Raw genomic sequence first — 14,211 nt, 5'->3', positions numbered from 1 at the left:
GACGTGCACGGTGAGCAGTGCCGGTGTGTGCGTTGTAGTAGTGCGGGTGTAATAAACGCCATCTGATGATTAAACCCCGAACTATCCCTGCTGTTTCATTATTGCGAGCATGACTCAGCCACCCACTATTATAATACTTTATTATAAATATTATAGTGTGTGTCCGCCCGCCTGCGCCTGTTTGCTAGCCTGGCCCGCTGAGTCACGTGACAGCCGGGAGCGGCAATTGAGAGCAGCAGCGCGAACACAGACAGCCGCAGTGCATTCGGGAGAGAGATTGAAACTGAAGTATCGATCTCATTGAACTGGTATCGATCAATATCAATACCAACATTATTATCCATATTATCGATACTTGGATCGATCCGCCCACCACTACAGGAGTCTGCATTTGGTCTACCCTCTTAGTTCACTGGTTTATTCTGGCTGTATACAGTTGTGAACATGCAAAGGGGATATAGTAGGTATGTGAAGAGCGCGACCAACATGGACGCCTTTTTTGTTCCAGATTCCTGTTCCACCATCGGGTCATCTGAGCGCTGGGTATACCCCAGAAAATACGCATTCTTATTGTATCGCATTGCGGAATTCCGCGGTATTCCCACTGATAACATAGATGGGGAACCCCTCTTCGTCCTCCGTTTTGAATTTTCCTTTTCCGGAAACGTTGAAAAATACACTCGATTTCAACATACAAAAACCACTTCAAAGGATTAAGTGACGCGTTTGAAAGCTAAATTGACATATTGTTTATCATTTCATCTTTCTAATCCTGCAGTTTCATAGCTTTCTATGAATCAGAAAAAAAGTTTACTGACCAGAACACCGGCAGCATACAGGATCGTCACGGGCCAAAAATCCTGAAATCTGCTGTATGTTCATCAGTGATTTGTTGCATCAATATGCCATGATATTAGGGAAATAGATGTGAAAAACCTGCGAGTGCAAATTCACACTTCTGACTACTATCTTCCCGTAAATACACCTTCATCTTCTTCAGCATGTTTTTTTACTGGAAGGCCAGGATTGGTTGTTACCTTACCTGCAGCTTTATGATTGGCTAGAATATGAATTAATTTGATTGGTGGCTATGCGAGCAAATGTTTATCTGCAAAGCTAGACAAGTTAGTGCCAAAATTATTTATATGCGCAAGTGTGAATTTGCACTCGCAGGTTGGTATTTGCAAGAGGACTTGGATTTGCAATACAGGTTTTGTACTTGAAAATCATTCTATCTTTGTAAAAAATATTTTTATGAAGATGTTTGGTTTCGCATTTACAAAAAATATTGACTTGTATTTGCAAAATATTTTTTTTTGCGAATGAAAATTGTGTTCAGTGCGAGCAAATTTCTTTTTACGGGTGCAAATTGGAAAGTACACATACAAGTACATATGGCACTATTCTGACTCCATACAATAATGTCAGCAGAATCAAAGCAGCTGCGGGACGGATCCGCGGGACGAGCGCGCGAAGCTTCATTTTCTGGAATCTGACAGGATCACCACAGCTTACGGTCGAGGAAAACCGAGGAAACCGCTTCATTGAGGTACGTACGAGTCACATAGTGCGATCAAAATATGCTAGAAGACAACTAGTAGCTTTTTGATTATGGTGGGTCGTTAATTGTTAAGTTAATCTTAACATCTGAGACTGTTAGCTATAGCGATCTTACTAAAATAAGCGTGGGTCGGTTAATAAAAGACAACTGAGAGTTAATATACTGTGAAATATGTTTTTATTTCAATTAATTGTATTCTTCAGGTGAGTTTAGTAGATTTAAAATGTGCAGAAACATTTGACATTCAATAGCACGTACACTGTCTCCATTCTAGGTTCGGCCACATATCCAAGTTTAAGTATTGTTTTTTTATTCTTATTGTGTAATTCTAGCTATCTGGAAAGAGTAGAAATACCATCGTGTAAAACTGTTGTCTGACAATTATACAATACAAATTGGGGGAAAAACGTTTAAACGTTAATGAGTAAGTCAGAATCTCAGTGCACGGAGGAGTTCATTGCAGTAAGTTTATTTGCTTATATACCTTACTGTCTCATTCTTTTTCCCATGTAATGTTTCTCAGTAAATTTAAGAAAACCGTTTTGTAGCAACACAGTTTATTATATTTTCAGGACCCGAACTCGAGCAGCCGCAACTTCAGTCTTTTCCTCTTGATAAAACAATCCCCGTGAGTGTGACTACTGACACCTAGTGGTCAGGTTAATACTGGCAACTCAAATACATTCTATCACCACATCCCCTTTCCTTTAGATGTAAAGAACAAGTTATTCCAAGGAGTTATGCAAACGTATCGATTGAATAACCATTAAACAAACACTGTATAAATTGTAAGACTTAATACAGAAAATGACAGCCTCCAGAATTATTGAGCAGTCACAATCAACAAACCGCATTTTTTTTTTAAACTCAAATGACTCTTTTATGATTAGGCACTATTTACAGGTCAAGTCTATCAGGGGGCTTTACTGTGCGTTTAGATCTTCGCAGTACAGGTGAATGCATGGCTTCAGCTGGTTCCTTGTCAGCCAGTACTGGAAGCGGTTCAGGGGTTTTTGATGATTCTACACAGTCAATGTCCTCTGGAGACAAATCCGCTAGCACTGTCTCTTTCGTTTTCAACTGACTCCTCCGATTTCTTCACAGGATTTGACCATCTTCTGTCCTGACAGTGTAAGATCTCGGGTTCACCTCCTCTAGGATTGTGGCTCTGCTAGACCATATACTGCAATCCCCAAGTCTTACTGTGCCATTATTGGAGAGTGGTTCCAATCCTTTTGATGTCTTGTCATAATTTGTCTTTTGTCGCTGTCTCAGGAGCTGTTGTTTCCTCTTTAGATTTTTGTTCTTCTTTGGTGTTGCTAAGCAAGGACGTGTGGTTCGTAATCTGCGTCCCATCAGGATTTCCGCAGGAGACACACCATGTTCTAATGGTGAAGCACGGTAATTCAGCAGAGCTAAATAAGGGTCTGATCGACTGTCTCCTGCTTTCTTGAGTAGTAACGGCACAATGTGTACTCCTTTCTCCGCTTTCCCATTCGACTGTGGATATAATGGGCTCGATGTCACATGTTGAAACCCATACTCCTCAGCAAATCTCTGAAAGTCTTTGCTACTGTAGCATGGCCCATTATCACTACAAACAACCTGTGGGATGCCGTGTCTCGCAAAGATGGACTTCATCTGTGTTATCACACCCACAGTAGATGCACTGGTAAGCAACGCAATCTCTGGATAGTTTGACAGATAGTCTATCACAAGCAAGTAGTTTTGTCCATCCAGGAAAAATAAGTCAGTCCCAACTTTCTGCCATGGTGCGTCCGGTGGGTCATTGACAATCATTGGCTCCTTCTGTTGCTTAGCTCGATGCTTCAGACACGTATCACAGGTTGACACCATCCTGTGAATGTCGCCGTTTATTCCAGGCCAATAGATTGCAGTTCTAGCCCTTCTTTTACATTTTTCTGCTCCAAGGTGGCCCTCATGTAGCCTTTTCAACATCTCTTGATGCAGTGACTCTGGGATGATGACCCTGTTCTGTCTCAGCAGAAGTCCTTTGACCACACTCAGCTCTGTTCTGATATTGTAGTACTGGGCACATTCTCCTCTAGACCAGCCATCATTCAGATGCGTAATGACCTGCTGCAAGCAACTGTCTTTCTCAGTCTCCACTACAATTTGCTTGAGCTTTGCGTCTGTGACTTTAGGACATCCATGAGCCTTTTGTTGTGCTGTTCTATCATGGAGCCCCACAGTACAATATCATCCACATAAACACGCACATCCTCAATGCCCTCAATTATGTGTTCCATAGTTCTGTGAAACACTTCAGGAGCGGAGGAAATTCCAAATGGCATCCTTAAAAAGGAGTATCGGCCAAAGGGCGTGTTAAATGTGCAATACCTTGTGCTGCCCTTATGTAGTTTCAGCTGCCAAAAGCCTTGGGATGCGTCCAGCTTTGTAAAGAACTTGGCTCCTGCCATCTCGCTTATGATTTCTTCTCGTGTCGGAATTTGATAATGTTCTCTCTGAATGTTGGAATTTAAGTCCTTTGGATCCATACACACGCGTAGCGCACCATTTGCTTTTTTCACACACACCATTGAATTGACCCACTCAGTAGGCTCTTCCACTTTTTCGATGACTCCCATCGATGTCATTCTCTCCAATTCTTGTCTCAGTTTCTCACGAAGAGGTGCAGGAACCCTTCTTGGGGCAAGGAATACTGGCTGTGCATCTTTTTTCAACTGTATTTTGTAGGTGAAGGGTAATACTCCAAATCCTTCAAAGATGTCTGGAAACTGTGCCACTATATTTTTCACAGTGTCCTTTGTCTCTCCACTATTTATGAGTTATACTCTTTTCACCAGACCTAGGTCTTCACATGCCTTGTCTCCCAACACAGAATCATGTCCACCTGGAACAACCACAAACTTGAGGTGATGTATTTTGTTTCTCATTTTTACCTGTAGTCTGCATGTTCCTTTTGTTGGGATGTGCTGTCCATTATAGGCTTTGAGTCGCACTGTTTTTGGGCCTATTCGTGGCTTAATTTTTATTGCTCTGACATCAGGCTCTGAAATCAGATTGACTACACACTTCACTGTATCTAGCTTGAGTGACACGATAATTTCCAGAGCTGTCATCCACTTGTCCTGCGCAACAGTATTTACATCAGTCTGTTCTGTTATTTCCTGACTGGAATCATCCTGCTCCACCAGGCCAATAAAAAATTTGTCACTGAGATCTGTTTCCTCCACTGCATGGACACGCTCCTTTTGACCCTGTTTGGCTTTGGAAAAGCACTGTTTGGCAAAATGATTCTGCCCTTTACATTTAGCACAGACTTTGCCATAAGCTGGACACTGCTTTGGGAGGTGTCTTCTACTACATCTCTGGCAATTAAACAGTTCTTTCTCCTTTTGTTGCTTCATTTTACTCATCACACATCTCTGCATCTTCCCTGTTACTGCAGCTACAGCTGAACTGTCAATTCCACTTGTCTTTGCAGTTTCATAAAATGTTTTAGCATGCTGAAGTGCTATTTCACTGGCATGACATATACGCATAGCACCATTCAAGGTAAGCTCCGTCTCTCTCAAGAGCCTCTCCCTTACTTTTTTATCAGTGATGCCAAACACAATTTGGTCTCGAATCAGAGTCCTGCAACTGTCTGAAGTTGCATGTTTTTGCTTTCAACTTTAAATCCATTAAGAAACTGTCAAAAGTCTCCCCCTGTTGCTGCAGAAGAGAACGGAAAACATACCTTTCAAAAGTCTCATTCTTTTTCCCATGTAATGTTTCTTATTAAATTTAAGAAAACCGTTTTTGTAGCAACACAGAGTTTATTATATTTTCAGGACCCGAACTCGAGCAGCCGCAACTTCAGTCTTTTCCTCCTGATAAAACAATCCCCGTGAGTGTGACTACTGACACCTAGTGGTCAGGTTAGTACTGGCAACTCAAATACATTCTATCGCCACAGTAGGCTATATGCATTGATTATTATGACAGAATTCTGTGGTGGTGTGAAATTGATCTGTGCACCCGCGCAGAGATTTGCGCACTTGTATTTCAATCTTGTACACCCCTGCAACAAAAGGCAGACTCTGCTTGTAATAGAATTCATCACAGAATGTAAAGACATGAAATGACTATTGAAGGAAAATGTTTACCATAGATTCAAAAGTGTCAAAAAGGGTAGTAATATTTTATGGATTGTGTATTTAAATGTATAACAATTTCTTTTTCAGATGTTTTTAGTCGTTGAATTTCTGGATACCAAGACTGCTAATGTTATAGCTGAGTCATGGTTTGAGGATGGTGTCACTTGGTGGCCAAATTATACTAGTGATGAATGCATAAACAGAGCTGTACAAAAATGTGAGGAACCAGGGACTGGCTTGTCTCTTGTAGAGACAAAATTCAACCCAACTGGGTTCTGAAATATACAGACTGCATAATGACCATAATTAAAATTCTAATTATCAATTTGATTCACCAAGATTTGCTTATTTGATGTATACAAATGCCTGTTGCTGTGTCAATAATGTATTCCTTAATTTACATAAATTTAAGTCAGTACTTGGTTGAGTTGGAACACTTGTACTATTTTTTTTTACATTTGGCATTAGTTTCTTTTCAAAGAAAAGGACAGCAGTGTAAATTATTGCTGAAATGGAATCTTAAAAATGTACTCTGCTTAATAAACTACTTAGCTAGTATAGTGACCAAAGTGAAATAATAGTTCAACTTGAGCTCAGTGTGTAAACAATGTGCTTTGTAAGACACAACAGCAGGTAAGGTTGTAGCCTTGCTGTTGGAGTTTGCATGCATGAAAACAGCATTACTTAAAGGATCAGATTATGCCACAAAATGCAACTGCTTGTGTACTTTGTGTAAAGTGATACATTTAAGCATTTCTTACGTGTGAGTTTGCATTTATTGATATTTTGTGAATTCTGATCAGGTGATTATGGAAAGGCAAGAGAGAGCACATACTAGGTGTTGTGCTGCTATGGTAATATTCCATAATTATCAAATAATTAAGTAAAAGGTAGTTTGTAGTGTGGCTATTAGTCCTGCACAACTTCAAAGGTCAAATGACACAGGGATTCATTGATAAGATCTATAGTGTAGACTAATTGAATGTTTAGTGTCTGGTTGAATTTAAGCAATTCTTACTCATTTTAATGCAGTTTATTGATGTAGTTTAAACAAACTGAACAAGTCTGATACAAGGAGTCTCTGTCGGTTTTGACTGTTTTTACTCATGCCAAAATATTGACTACGCTTGACTGTGATTTGTTTTGTTTGTTAGGCAAGTTTTTGGTGATACAGACTCAGACAATGAACTAGAAGTGGGTAAAAAGAGGAGATGCAGCAATACAGTATCTCCTCTGCACCAGCACCACCTATTCCTCCACCTACTCCTGACATACCGTCTGATTCAGCTTGCCAGACCTCTACTGGACCTCTGCTAAACCTGAGGCATACTGAATATCCTTGTTTTACGAGTATGTTCCTTTGTTTTCGTTGAATCATTCTGTAAGCACCGGTTATGCTAATATCCACCTATTAAACATTAATATAACTATTCAGTCAGCTTAGTTCCGAAGGACTGACAGTTACTGTAACTACATGTGCTTAGCAGAGCTCAGCCAGATGAGTCATTGAAACTTGTTTAATTTACTGCTATGATAGTGAATTCTTTTATATGGTTGTTTATTTCTAATCATTGTCATTTTTCACAGCTGTACCACCTGCCCCCATTACGACATTTGGCATGCCTTCCAGTCCTCTGCACCACTTCTCCATTAGACATTCTGAACACGGTCGTTACACAGGTACTATACTTTTATGATTACTTTATAAAGCTTTGCTCATCAAAGCGATCACTTGCATGCATTCTACTTGCCTCTCTCCAGCTCCAGTGCCTGCAGTTGTCACCCCCATCTCTCACATGCCCTCAAGCTCTATGAGCCAGGTCTCTGCTACACCCCTTTCTGATGAACATCAGGACCATTCATTTAACCCCAGGTTTAGACTGGGGAGGACAGGCACTGGACCTATTCCTTGCTCTGGTAAAATTCTTTCAATTTGAAAACTGAGTCTGTGACTAAACGATGTTTAAAAGAACTTGGTAGATAATATTGTCCTTCTGACCACATTATGAATATATATGTAATAAACCTAAATCAACAATTTTAATTAAATACTTTCCCAACTCTTTGTAGCCGCTCAACTGCACATCCTAACACTGTTGGAACATATCAAGGTACAGCAGATGCAGCTCGCTGCTGCCATTAGTAATCTCACTGCACGTATGGCGACAGACACCATGTCTGAAGTTGAGGAGTTGGAGGAGTGGCTTAAAGATTCAAGAAACTCGCATGCTAAGCAAACCATGGTATTGTAACTAGAGTTGAGCCGGATACTCGGCTGAAACGAGTATCCGGTACGGATAAAGCACTTTTGACGAGTACGAGTATCATACGAGTAATACAAGTCAATATCTGTGCTCGGATTGAATAAAAATTCTCATTGGGTAGCTGACTGTGTCTGCGTTCTGTGATAGACTAGTCACAGCGCCCCTCCCCTACACACATACAGATTTATTGTGTTGCTGTGTCCCGCTCTGCTCACTCACACACAGAACACTGAGAAGAGAAGAGAACAGCGCTCTCTCTCTCTCTCTGTCGCTCCCTCAGTCACTCAGGATCGCGGGTTTTTTTCCGTTAACGTTTAGGGTTTCTTCAGCTTCAGGTTTGTTTGTAGAATGCGACTCGCGTCTCTGCCTGTCGGAGTTTTTTTTTTCTTTTTTAAACCGTCAGCTGGCTCTAGCCAGTTTTTTTTACTTCACGCACTGAGTGTCTGACACTTTCTTGCTGTATTTTATAAAAAAAAATAAAGGTAGTTGTGGTATAATTAATATTACAAATTAAGCTACACACACACACACACACACTCCCCCCCCCTCTCTCTTTCTCTCTCTCTCTGTCTGTCTCTTACTCACTCACTCACTCACTCACACACACACACATATCTGGTGTGGAAATAAAAAAAATAAAAAAGAACCAAAAAAAAAGAAATCACACTGATCATAAAAAAATTAAAAGTTAAAAAAAGAAAGTTATGTTTAGATGAAAACTCTTGTTCATTACATTTTACTTCATAATTGCAACCGCATGTGTTGTATTCATTGTTGCAAAACTTGTTCTGTATATAGTTCGTTTGTTATCGTGATCAAAACCACTGATCTGAAGCTCAATGCTGATGCTGTCATGTAAATAGTTTTCTAATCAGCAATAAATATAACAATTTCTGATCAACCCATATCAATTGCATGCTTAAAATAACATACCGGTTAAAGCCCCACCCATTTAAAGACAACCCGACCCACTTCCAGGTCAAACCCCGCCCACTTCCGGGTTAGGCCCCGCCCATTCCGAGTACAGATACAGATAATTCATATGGTTTACAGATACAGATAATGCTGTACTCGCTCATCCCTAATTGTAACCTTTTTTTAATTTAAATAATTTAAAATGTAAATAAAACTGCATCATTACTGTGCCAATATACTGCTTATATTGTATCAGAGGCTTGACTCGTGTTCACAACATAGTTAGTATGTGGAATCGTATTTTCTGAGCAATAGCTGCTAACCTCCAAAAGGAAAAGGACATTTAGCATTTAATGTCATACCCTGCTACAATAACAGTGCACCCTGAGTGCAGCTGCAGCACATTTGTATGGCAAGATATAATGTTACAGTATAACCGTACAAAATACATTTCCTAAACGGCTGTCTGTAGCTGGGTCATGCAGCTCCTTGATGACGCTGAGCGAAACTTACACAAAGCCTACAGTAAATTGTATTCTGGACCTGCAAAATGCACCGTCATCTTGGGCCCGGGTGTCAAAGCAACACCAGTGCTCTGCCTTGCTGCCATGGTTAATGCGCTAGATTTATGTTTCAATGAGAGGAAGTGCCATGTGAATGCAGTGCAGGACTCAAGTGTGGCTGCCTGAATTAGCTCACAGGTGTCACATTATTTAATGCAACATTATAGAGGTAAAGTTTACATAACATTAAAAAGCATGTTCATAAGACATGCTCAATACATTAAGAACTATAAAAATAAGATTTTTTAAGACTTAAGCACCCGCATAAACCCTTTTAGAAACAGGAGTTGGACAACATAAAATAACTATTACCTCATTCTCCTGAAATGATTGAACGTCGGTTAATCACCCACCTTTCCCTCATGTCACCTACAAATCAAATTTGATTAAAACTTCAGATTATTTTAGTTTCATATCCTTCATACTTTTTTGCCAGTATGGATGTGAAATGTCTTACATTGTCCCCAAAGAGGTCTAAAAAGATTTTAGTCTTAAATTTAACTTTTTGAAACTTAAAGAAGCCCTGAAATTTATGTTTGTTTCTTGGTCTTTTTGTTTGCAGATGCCTCTTGGGAATTAAACAGCACGTTGGGAAGCAAAATATTTATGAAGTTTGTGTATAATTTTTCATTGAATTCACATTTAGTATTAAACAATTTCTAAATTTACAGTTAGTGAATTTTTGTATGTTAAAAAATAATTAAGTAGTCATAAATATACAGTCAGTACTTGTGCTTGTAAAACTGATGTAATTTTGCATAAAGTTTTCTTTTTTTTGGTCCTCTGTGTCCTGCAGTTGGGACAGCGGACCCGTCGTCCTGAGGGGAGCCACTCAGTCTCCGGGAACAGAGCATGGGAGGGTCCTGCAGAATCCTACACGCTGTTCTTAGAGTTTGCTGCTCACTCAGGGATGAAACTGCTCTGACTGGGAGTCGGATGATCTTTTACTGTCCTGTGGAAAGCAATCACTGCAGCAACAAATGCAGCAAGCAACTCTTTGGGAAGCTTAGTGATGCTGCCACTGTTGGGCAGAAGCGTGGGAGGCGTGGGTGCAGGTGTGGTGAAGGTGGGGGCTGAAGGTTTGACTGAGAAGAAACAGAGGGGACACTACTGTTGGACAACCACTGCTTTAAAACTGGGCCAAATGCAGTTTCAATATAAACTGGATGGAAACCTCACCAGTCAGTCGGTATTTCAAGCTGGTCAAAACCTTCTTGTTGCTGTCCAGTAAATGGCACTGGTACAATCCTTGCTCGTCCAAGTTTATGTGATTCAGCACCATACTTGATGAAGAGCTGGCTGAGAACTGGTACAGCTTGTCTCCCTCCACCAAGTTGTGCCAAGGAAAAGAGCAGTCCAGGACTTTTGCAGCCTTTAAGGCTTCAATATAATACTCTGAGTGGAAAAAAAATCTGGTCACTATTGACAGTCACAATCAAGACTACAGCTGATAAGTGCCACACACACCCGGTCACGCCCACTTCTGACATCAGCAACAACAGCCGGTCCTGCCCACGAATGATGGGACTCCCTATTTGAGCCCCGCACCGGCAACAGGTCGGTGCGAGGTATTGTTGGCATGCCACTACTGAGCATCTAACTCTGCCTTTCCCGCAGTTACGTTACGTCTCTCTGGTCCTCCCTTAGTTACCCGCACCTCCTGCCTGCCCTCCTTCCCGTCCGCCCTCCCCATGACTCCCCTCGTGGATCTCTCCCCTTCGTGTGTCTGCGTCCTCGGACAGACTCCCTGGCTCTTCGACCCATGGAATCCCTCTCGACTACGGCATCTGGACATGTTTTGGCTTCAGGCGATACCTACCGACGGACTCCTGGAAAGACCTCGCTATGACCTCTGACCTCTCTCTGTCTCATCCCAAATAAACTTGGTAGCTCGGAATATTCTGTCCTGGTCTTGTGTTCCAGTACAATAAGTTCGCAATATTTTTGAATTTATAATTAACAATTGCATTACTTGCAATTTGATAAATACAAACTACTTTTAAAAATGTATAATTCAAACGTGATAAGCATGAACAATTTTTTAATAAAATAATCTTTATAATTTATCAGTACATGTGATACAAGTGATAACTATGAACCATTTTTAAATGAGCTAATAATCTAAATTATGAAATCAAGAAGGAGCAGCTGCTGTGAAGCAGTAATGTGTGCTTCAGAGTGGATCTGTGACGTAATTTCCGGACCAACGGTGGACTTCCTCCCTGTCAATGGATGTATCATAGAAGAGCTCCTCCGCTCTAATTCGCACTAAACTGCTCTGCTCAACACCGCTCCTTGCTCCACTAAAATTTCCTCCTGCTCCATCAAATCGCTCCACGCTCGCTCCAATTTAAAAGAGGGACAAATAATCTGCATGCCTAACAAATGTCACCTCAAACCAAAGCCTTATATCTTAAAGAAATATGAGTAACGGAAACATTGCCACTCAGAATAGAAAATATTTATTTTTAAACAACATATAGGTGTAGGATTACAAATTTATAAAATGTAGCTTCCAACGTAATAGTATATGAACTGAAAGAGATAGGTACATTGGGTTTGCATTTTGAGGTAAAGATGGTGACATTTTAAGAATATCAAGTCTGGGAGCCCAGGTGTCTGACACATTAACCTTTTGTCTTTATGGACTTCCTGACCACTGGGTAGGGTCCCAAAGTAAATGTGAATGCTAATCTTTGTCGCTATGATAATGTGAAGGTCTGGGTGATACTGTCAGGCTGATTAGATTAGCACCTATGCATTTGAAAGGCACTGCTATGCTGATGAGATCAGGGCTGGGGAACTTCCAGGCTGATGCCTGGACTATACTTTGAGAGAATGTAATGTTGTGATAATGCGCTATACAAAAATTAATTTGTTGTTGTTGTTGTTGTACTATGCTTTGTTTAGATTGTCTCCACCTCTGTGTATCCCTCCGCCCTTCAAACATATAAACTCTCCCGAGCTGAGTTTTAGTCAGACTTGGATGACTACAGCGACACACGGCAAGTTCTCAATAAAGAGTAACTTCTGCTTGAAAGATATCCCAAGGTCTCCTGGTCTCTGCTTCGACAAAGGAAAACGTTTCCAACATAGGCAACAACGGACAGGTTTGCCAATGGCATTCCACACAAAAATAGGCTTAAAAATAAAGGAATCATAAGAACATAAGAACTATACAAACGAGAGGAGGCCATTCGGCCCATCGAGCTCGCTTGGGGAGAACTTAACTAACAGCTCAGAGTTGTTAAAATCTTATCTAGCTCTGATTTAAAGGAACCCAAGGATTCAGCTTGCACTACATTATCAGGAAGACTATTCCATACTCTGACTACACGCTGTGTAAAGAAGTGCTTCCTTAAATCCAGTTTGAAATGTTCTCCCGCTAATTTCCACCTATGGCCACGAGTTCTTGTATTTGAACTAATGCTGAAGTAACTATTTGGTTGAACAGCATCCAAACCTGTTAGAATCTTATAGACCTGGATCGTGTCCCCCCTCAGTCTCCTTTGCTTGAGGCTGAACAGATTTAGCTCAACTAACCTTTCCTCGTATGACATTCCTCTAAGACCAGGAATCATTCTTGTGGCCCTACGCTGCACCTTTTCTAAGGCCGCAATGTCCTTTTTAAGATATGGTGACCAAACCTGCACACAATATTCTAGGTGAGGTCTCACCAAGGAATTGTATAATCTTAGCATTACCTCCCTTGACTTAAACTCCACACACCTGGAGATATACCCCAACATCTTATTGGCCTTTTCTATTGCTTCCCCGCACTGGCGAGAATGAGACATGGAAGCATCAACATACATACCAAGGTCTTTCTCATAATCAGTTACCTTTATTTCAGTAGGTCCCATAAAATACCTGTACTTTATATTTCTGCTCCCTACATGGAGTACCTTACATTTGTCTATGTTAAATTTCATCTGCCAGGTATTGGCCCAGTCACTAATTAAATCAAGATCTCGCTGTAGCTGCTGAGTCGCTAGTTCAGTATCTGCTACACCACCCACCTTGGTGTCATCTGCAAATTTCACCAGTTTACTGTATATATTGGTGTCTATATCATTTATGTAAATTAGGAACAATAGTGGTCCTAAAATTTAACCCTGCGGCACCCCACTATGAACGCAGGCCCACTGTGACATTGTGCCTCTTATAACTACTCGCTGCGTCCTATCTGTTAACCAGTTATCAATCCAGGTCGCTACAGTTCCTAAAATACCTGTCGCTTTGAGTTTAAGTAAGAGCCTCTTGTGGGGGACAACATAAATCAGTGGGCTTAATAGCATAAAGAATAAACAGGCTAAGCATCCACGTTTTAAATTCCTCATTTTTTTCTGTTGATGCTGCTGCTGCGTCTCTATAAAATAAATTTTCACTGACAGCATTACGTGAAATTAAAAAAATCCCATTAGACCTACTTTGAATGAATTTTTTGATTACCAATATTTACTTTATTTAGGAATAAACTGGTGACCTGCAACCTCTCCACGTGTCAGCTGTGAATCTCTTCACCTGGTGGAGACGGTGTACTCCAACACAGCCCTGCATCAGGCCACGCAGGCAAATCATACATCAAATTAAAGTAAAGCATTTGTAGTCCACAAAGAGCCCAGACACATACTTATAGCCCCAGTAGTTTTAGAGTAACCCTTCAAAATATTAGGAGCATTATACACTGGGCCACTACCAATCTGATGCATGGCACACTGACCTGTAATAGATTGGAAATACACCAACGCACATTACATACTCAAACACACACCCCGTCTGCT

The 14,211-nt window shown here is 40.7% G+C and overlaps 1 long non-coding RNA gene across 9 annotated transcripts; it reads left to right on the top strand.

Moving 5' to 3' along the window:
- Positions 1-251: 251 nt before the first annotated feature.
- On the top strand, positions 252-11,324 carry LOC140582886 (uncharacterized). 9 transcript variants are annotated; one of them, XR_011985689.1, is made up of 7 exons: positions 1,100-1,173; positions 1,432-1,549; positions 6,840-7,035; positions 7,273-7,365; positions 7,447-7,602; positions 7,756-10,038; positions 10,224-11,324. It is a non-coding gene; the product is annotated as an uncharacterized lncRNA (long non-coding RNA). The 9 variants fall into 9 exon arrangements; XR_011985693.1 differs by lacking the exon at positions 10,224-11,324 and having other exon boundaries at positions 7,756-7,796; positions 9,990-10,217; XR_011985692.1 differs by lacking the exon at positions 10,224-11,324 and adding an exon at positions 5,380-5,466 and having other exon boundaries at positions 1,119-1,210; positions 7,756-10,217.
- The last annotated feature ends 2,887 nt before the right edge of the window (positions 11,325-14,211 follow it).

The sequence above is a fragment of the Paramormyrops kingsleyae genome, chromosome 25 (genome assembly GCF_048594095.1).
Source record: "Paramormyrops kingsleyae isolate MSU_618 chromosome 25, PKINGS_0.4, whole genome shotgun sequence".
Taxonomy (NCBI): domain Eukaryota; kingdom Metazoa; phylum Chordata; class Actinopteri; order Osteoglossiformes; family Mormyridae; genus Paramormyrops; species Paramormyrops kingsleyae.
This window is presented reverse-complemented; position numbering and strand designations above follow the sequence as displayed.